Source organism: Tupaia chinensis, unplaced genomic scaffold, assembly GCF_000334495.1.
Source record: "Tupaia chinensis unplaced genomic scaffold, TupChi_1.0 Scaffold000386_1, whole genome shotgun sequence".
Lineage (NCBI taxonomy): Eukaryota > Metazoa > Chordata > Mammalia > Scandentia > Tupaiidae > Tupaia > Tupaia belangeri.
The window spans coordinates 33,747-41,356 of record NW_006159888.1 but is presented as its reverse complement, the minus strand read 5'-3'; the positions used below and the strand labels follow the sequence as shown (position 1 = coordinate 41,356).

The 7,610-nt window shown below is 44.5% G+C and overlaps 1 long non-coding RNA gene across 1 annotated transcript in view; it reads left to right on the top strand.

Moving 5' to 3' along the window:
• Window positions 1–6,721, top strand: part of LOC102471863 (uncharacterized) — a 9,620-nt gene extending 2,899 nt beyond the window's left edge. Inside the window, exons 2-3 of the long non-coding RNA XR_335304.1 lie at window positions 14–134; window positions 6,693–6,721. This is a non-coding gene — a long non-coding RNA (uncharacterized LOC102471863). The remainder of the gene's footprint in view (window positions 1–13; window positions 135–6,692) is intronic.
• Window positions 6,722–7,610: the final 889 nt, after the last annotated feature.

Sequence of the window (7,610 nt, the reverse complement as noted above, 5' to 3'; positions counted from 1 at the left end):
CTACATGTCACAGTAAAGGACTATTTGAAGGCCTTGTCCCTAGAGGAACTGTCCTCTGAGCATCAGGAGACCCATTTGAGGTTATTCATTGCAGCAGTTGGAAGACAGAAGTTAATGAGTGGCCTCGACACAGGGTAAGGGACTGTGGGATGTTCCAACAGCAGACGTTACAGAGGGAAATGGATGCAGCAGAAGTACCTGAGTGGGTGAGGGTTGGGATTTTTTTTTCCCTAAAGAATTGTGTTTGTTTTTGTCTTAGGGCATGCGTGCTCACCAGAGAGAAACAGACAGACACAATGAGAGGGAAAGTGAGAAATTTTCTCCTGGGGGGATGGCCACACTGCAATACCCTCTTCTCCATTCTCTTGGGATCTTGGGCACACATGCCCATGTGCCTGGTGTGATTTTGAAGTCACCAGGTCCAGGACTCGAACTGCGGTTGGTCATGTGGGAGACCAGAGACTTAATTGCTATGCCATCTGCTGTCGCAAAGGTCGAAGACTTAAAGTTCAGTGAGAAAAGTAGGTTGCACAAGAACAGCTGCAGAAGGATCCAGGTATGCAGATTTTAAGATTTTAAAGACCACAAGCCAAGACCAACAGATGGCACAATGGTTATGTCACTGGACTCTCACATAGTCAACTGCAGTTCAAGTCCCAGACCCAGCAGCTTAAAACTTATGCCAGGTGCATGTGCATACATGCCCAAATCCTGAGCAGAGAATGGAGGAGACAGGATTGTGGCATGGCCACCTCCCCCCTCCCCGGGGAGGGGATGATCTCTCACTTTCTGTCTCTCTAGTGAGTGCATGTGCCCTATAGCAAAAAATCTCTCACAAAAAAAAAAAAAAAAAAGAAAGAAAGAAAGTATGAAGGGATGCACAAGGCTAATAACGAATACCAAATTCAGAACAGTGATTGCTTCTTGAGGGAAGATGATAAAGATGTTACAGGGTGATTGTGGTCTTTAGTTCTTGTGTCCACTGACACCATCAGATGTGCAGACAGTATAGAAACTATTGGGTTGTTGGGAAAATCATGACACTTTTTTTTCCTGAGAGGTTTTTGCTATAGGGCACGTACGCTTACCAGAAAGACAGAGAGAGGTAGAGAGACAGAAAGCGAGAAATCACCCCCCAGGGGAGATGGCCATGCTGCAATCTCTTCTCCTCCATTCTCCTCTTGGGATCTTGGGCACATATGCACATGCACCCGGTGTGAGTTTAAGCTGCCAGGTCTGGGACTTGAACCACCGTTGACTACATTTGAACCACCATTGACAACAACCATAGCTATTACACTAACTGCTGGTCCCAACACATTTTTTAACAGAAAAACTTATGTCTTGACTTTTAGGACAACTGGATATTTGACTAAGGAAAGCAAAGTACCCTCTCAGGCAGGGAGAGCAGGCTGGCTGAAGTCAGGCCAGCCAGCCCTAGAGTTATCTGTTTGGGTTTCTTTCCAATTGCTCTGGTTTTTTTCTCCTTGTCCTTTCCTGGGTGACTCCTCTCCTTTTCCTCGTGGGTCATTTTTTGATGGATAGCCTGGGGCTTACATAACTTATACATTTCTGCACCTGCATTTTCCCAGATGCATCATGAAAGTCCACGGTGGGAGGCAGAGGGTTAAAACTGCAATGCTAATACATGCTAAGTGAGCATGGGTAGCTTAAGGACATGCGATGGCCTAGTGTGCATGTTAGATCTAAGGTGAGCAGTAGTTCACCTTTGTGGCAGGGGCAAGATGGAGGGGGAAAGGTCCGGCCTTGAAGCTAGAGTGTGGCTGATACTCCCTTCTGTTGAGAATTGTTGGCTACAGGCCAGACTTTTCTGATGGAACTTTTCTGTCACAGAGGGGAGAGGTGGTTAAGGTGACTGTATTCCACTGTGCAGTTCAAGTCCCAGACCCAGAGGCTTGTGAGGGATACTTTCTTACTTTCTTTCTCTCTGCCTTTCTGCCTCTCTCCGACAAGCACACTGGCCCAACAGCAAAAATTAAACAAAACAAACAAAACTCAACAGTGGAAAAAAAAAAACCCACAGGTAAGGCCACATTGTTATTTAAAGAAAAACTTGAACGAGTGAAAAAATATTTAGTAGCATGAACGTTCTTGGGAACACTGTCTTGGTCTGTGAGGACTGTCGTAATGAATGTCACAGACTGGGGACTTAACAGAAATATATTGCTCACCATTCTGGAGGCTGGAAGTCCAAGATCTAGGTATCAGCAGATTGGTTCTCCTGAGGCCTCTCCTCCTGACCTGCAGACGGCTGCCTTCCTATTGTGTACTCTCGTGTCCTTTCCCCTGCACACACCCAGCCCTGCCGTCTCTTCCTCTACTCCTAAGGACACTACTCTCATTAAATTAGGGCCCCACACTTTCAACCTTGTTTAAACTGAATTACCTTGTAGGCCCTGTCTCCAAGCAGTCACACTGCGGTTAGGGCTTCAACCTATGAATTGTGAGGAGATACAGTTTAGTTCACAATAAGATTGGAGAATACTGACTAGTTACATAAAGGTACAAGTCATAAGCAGCTTATCCTTTAATTATTTTATTATCTTCTTTCATTTAACAAAGCCTTACTCAGTACTTAATTGTAAGTCAGGCACTGTTTCAAGAAATTTACAAATATTAATTCTTGAGCTGAAGGACATATTTAAGGTCGATTTTAATTTTTTTTCTTTCATCTTGCCATAAAGCTGATAGCCTAGCTGGACGATTTGCTACAAAGGATGAGCAGTCCCTGTTGACAATGATTGCTATTCTAAGTGTACTCCTGTCCCGTGACCTGCTGCTTGTTTCCATGAGACCCTGTATGGTTGTTAGATAGAAATGCATGTGTCAGAGTGTTTGCTACAGAAAATTGTGTCAGCTCCCTCCAAGTCATCAGCTATGTTTGTCTCCGAAAATTAAATTTGTTCCCCAGTCGTGGTATAATTAATTCACTGACTGTCACCTCACCCATTCTCATTATAATCTCCTCCCTCTGCATACAAATTGTGTGAATACTCCTGTGTCTCAGTTTTAGGTTTTTCTTCCTACCCACCCCTCATTTTAAACAACAACACATGGACATTTGTAGAAATCACTATAAAATTCAACACTCCATGTCATTCTTCTTCCCCACATGTACCGAAACGCAATGCACAGAAACACACATGCAAACACACACACCAAAGCATGTGTGAGCCTCATACAAGATGCTGCTTCAGGACAGCACTTCGTCCTGTCCGTTTCCTACCAAGGCCCTGGGACCTGGTTCATCCCCATGATGGTGGCACCTGTCCCTGCATGGCTCTGGACTCACCCCTCCACCCCAACCTCTGCCGGCTGCTGAGCCGGTCCTTCATCATCCATACTTTATTCTCTGCATTCCCCTAAGGCTAATTTCTGCCGCCCCTCCATCTTCAGTGCCTTTTATTCTGCATTCTTTGCCTTGATCCCCACGTAGGGGACCCTACTTGCCTGCTCTGCTGTCTTCACGTGCAGCCCCCTGAGGGACAATGGCCAGGACCAGTAATACCCATGGTGCCCATACCCGTGGTGCCCACTCCTTGCCCGGTGGGCCCAGATTCTCCATGTCCACACATCTCTAAATCTACTGTACCTGAGAACGCCTATGGGATGGGGAGTGATAAAAAGACAGGACTTTGGGGACCAGCAGATGGTGCAATGGTTACGTTGCTGGACTCCCACATAGTCGAGCACGGTTCGAGTCCCAGACCTGGCAACTTAAAACTCATGCTGGGCACGTGTGGGCATGTCCCAGATCTCAAGAGGAGAATGGAGGAGAAGAGATTGTGGTGTGGTCATCCCCCTGGGGGGGGGAGGTGATTTCTTGCCTTCTGTCTTTCTGTCACTCTCTCTGCCTCTCCAGCAAGCACACATGCCTTACAGCAAAAATCTCTCTTCAAAAAATAAAAGACTTTAGAATAAAGTTCAGGCCAAGAAGTGGAAGGGGGAAATAAGAAGGCAATGAAAAAGTCAAAGTGAAAAATGGAAGTGCTTGTCATTTTTCAGAATTGGATGAAAGTCACCCAAGTACTATGGTGTTTAGATTTTGTTGAATAAATTTATACTTTTTATTTAAAATTCAAATCTTTAGGATACACTGGGGATTATATGCTTTACAACTATTTAAATATCCTTGAGATCGAACCAGACAGTGGCATGGGGGTTAATGTGGCTGGACCCCACATGGCTGACTGTCCATTTCAAATCCTGGACCCAGCGGCTTGAAAAACATACTGGGTACATGTGCATGCATGCCCAAAATCCCAAGAGGAAAACGGAGAAGTAATTGTGATGTGACCATGCCCTGTGCAGAAGAGGGGTGATTTACTTTCCCTCTCTCTCTCCCTCTCTGTGTCTCTCTGGTGAGTGCACATGCCCTGTGCCTAAATTAAAAATAAATAAAACTTAACTTAAATAACTTAAATAAATATCCTTGAAATAAAAGAAAGGGTCACGCCTTTGGCACCTCGATCTTGGACATCAGCCTCCACTGTGAGAAAATAAATTTCTGTTGTGTAAGCCGGTCACTGGCATTTTGCTAAGACAGCCAACTGGAGTTAGGCCAGAAAGCACACTGAGGCCGTAGGAAGTGAACTATTTCTTTCAGAAAAGAAATGTAATCAGGAGCTAGATGGTGGTGCAGCTGTAACACAACCAGGCCCACATGAGAAGGTCCTAGGTTCTTGTCCTGAGACCACACCGTGCATACTGGGCCTACACACCAGTGCTCAAGATCTGAGTTTGCTGAGGCTGGGGGTAGATGGTGGTGTGAAGACCGTGCTGTGGGCACCTGTCTCTCTCTCATTGAAAACAATTTTTTTTTTCTTAAAGAGATAAGAGTACTCAAGCAAAAAAAATCCAAAATAAATGTGAATGCCAAACCTCAAGCTGATTTCTGTTGGTATCACACTCTTCCTTGGCCAACCGAACTGGACAGGTGGGCAATTCAGGCGGAGGCCAAGTCAGTCAAGGTCCTGCCTGTGCTTTCCTTGCAGGCGCCCCCTCCAGCAGCTGATGTGCTCTTTACCACAGTGTAAGTCATGCTCTGTTATGAGGAGAGGTGCAGAGCCTGGGAGAACTGTTCTCTCTTGTCCTTTGCGAGCTACATTTTATTTCAGGAGTTTTAGATTTGTAGTAAAGTTACAGAAAGGCTGATAATATCTTTTATCACTATAGTATTTGTCATGACTCATAAACCAATAATAATACATCATTAATAACTAAACATCATTCTTTTTTTTTTTTTTTTTTGGAGAGGTTTTCACTATAGGGTGCGTGCACTCACCAGACATACAGAGAGAGACAGAGAGACAGAAAGCAAGAAATCACCCCCAAGAGAGGATGGTCATGCTGCAATCCCTTCTCCTCCATTCTCCTCTCAGGATCTTGGGCACACACACACACGCGCCCGGCGTGAGTTTTAAGCCACCGGGTCCGGAACACAAACTGTGGTTGACTATGTGGGAATCCAGCGACATAGCCATTACGCTAACTACTGGTTCCCACTAAACATCATTCTTTATTTGTATTTTCTTAGTTTTTCCTAATGTCATTTCTGTTCTAGGATTCAGTCCAAGACACCACATATTATTTAGCCATCATGTTTTCTGGGATGTGACAGTCTCTTAGACTTTCCCAGCTTGAATGACCTTGACAGGTTTGCGAAATACTAGCCAGATACTTTATAGGCTGTCTCTCAATTTGGGCTGGTTTGATTTATCTTGGAGTTATACCAAGGTAGTGGGTTTGGGGGAAGAAGATGCCAGAGGTGAGGTGCCCTACCGCTCACACCACATCAAGTGTACAGGCCACCAGCACGACTTATCACTTAGATCCCCTGGTTGAGGCCATGTTTGCCAGGTTTTTCCACAAGAATGGTGCTTCGTTGTCCCTCTCCACACTGCACTCTAGAAGCAAGTCACCAAGCACAGCCCACATGTTCTCTGGGCTGTAATTCAATTGCATAATTTATTTTGTTGGTCCTATTGTTCCAGCTTTGGCTTTGAAATGGCTCCTGTATCCCTTTGACATGACCTTATTGTGTGTGCATGTGTGTATATGTGTTTGTGCATGGGCATTTGTTTGTGTGTGCATGCACGTGTGCACATGTGCATAACCTCTTTCTTATTTTCTGACTTTATAAGATGCTGTAATTTCATCTCATGTATTCTCTTCCCAGCCCCAGGATCAGCCGTTTCTCCAAAATGCCTATTTCCCTTTGTTGGAAAATGATGTTAGAAAACAAGAGTTGAGGGGGCTAGCAGGTGGGATGGTGGTTAGGGATACTGGACTCCCACATGGCTGACCATGGTTCAAGTCCTGGACTTCGTGGCTTACTTTCTCACTTTCTCTCTCTCTCTCTGTCCCTGTCTGGTCAAATTTAAATAAATAAATAAAGTTAAATAAAATAATTCTTAAAAAAAAAAGAAAGAAAGAAAGAAAACAAAAGCTGGGGTTGGGTGTGCAGATTGCTATGGGATTATTGCTATGGTTTTAATGTGTCCCCCCAAATTTATGTGTTGAAAACTGATGGTGATCAGGGCCGGTAGGCAATGTGGTGGTTAAGGGCACTGGATTCCCACATAGCAGACCATAATTCAAGTCTCTGACCTGGCGGCTTGCTTTCTCACTTTCTCTCTCTCTCTCTCTCCCCCTCCCCTGGTGAAAAAAAGAAAGAAGAAAGGAGAAAGAAAAAGAAAGAAAAGAAGAAGAAAGAAGAAAAAAGGAAGGAAGGAAGGGAGAGAGAGAGAAAGAAAAGAAAGAAAGTTAAAATAACTCTAAAAAAATGATGGTGATGAGATTAGGGGGTGAAAACTCAATGTAACTATGGTGTTGAAAGGTGAGGACTTTGCAAGTGATTAGAATTAGGTAAGGTCATGAATTCTGGCGAGTTTTTAAGGAAAGACAGTGAGACAGAAGCACAGGGACACAGACACACAAGTTCTCACCATGTAATGCCCTGTGCCACCTCAGAACTCTGCATGGACCCTCTCAGAAAGAGGAACCTCACCAGATGTGTCCCCTTGACTTTCGACATCCAGAACCATAAGCTGAATAAACTTCTATTCTTAATTACCCAGCATGGTATTTAGCTGTTAGCAACAGAAAAAAAATGGAGTAAAACAGTCATCATTGCTTCTAGACTCTTAGTAGACAGAGTAGAAAGAATCTTTAGCTGTCTTAAACCAATTGAGAAATATACTGTATAGAAGGATTTTATCTACCTATGGACAGTGAGAAGATGATGGCTACCAGCCCTGTATTACCTCAGGGAAGAATAGGAACTACCCTACCATTCTTAGGGAAGCCAGATACCCAAGGATAAGTCACGCTGCAGATCCCCACAACCAGAACCGCTTTCCTGAAACTGTATTCCATGGAGCCTCACCTACAATTGCGGAACTGCACGAGACCCACCCTTGATCCAACCTTGAATGGAATCTGTTTTCCCTATTGTTAAAAACTTTGGACTCGTGGCCCCTCTCCCTCTACTCGCAGGTATCGCATTTTCAATGACCCCTCTGGAAGACAACTGTTTATAACAGAGATAGTGTAAACGGGAGAGGGGGAAAGGGCTGAGGGTCAAACAT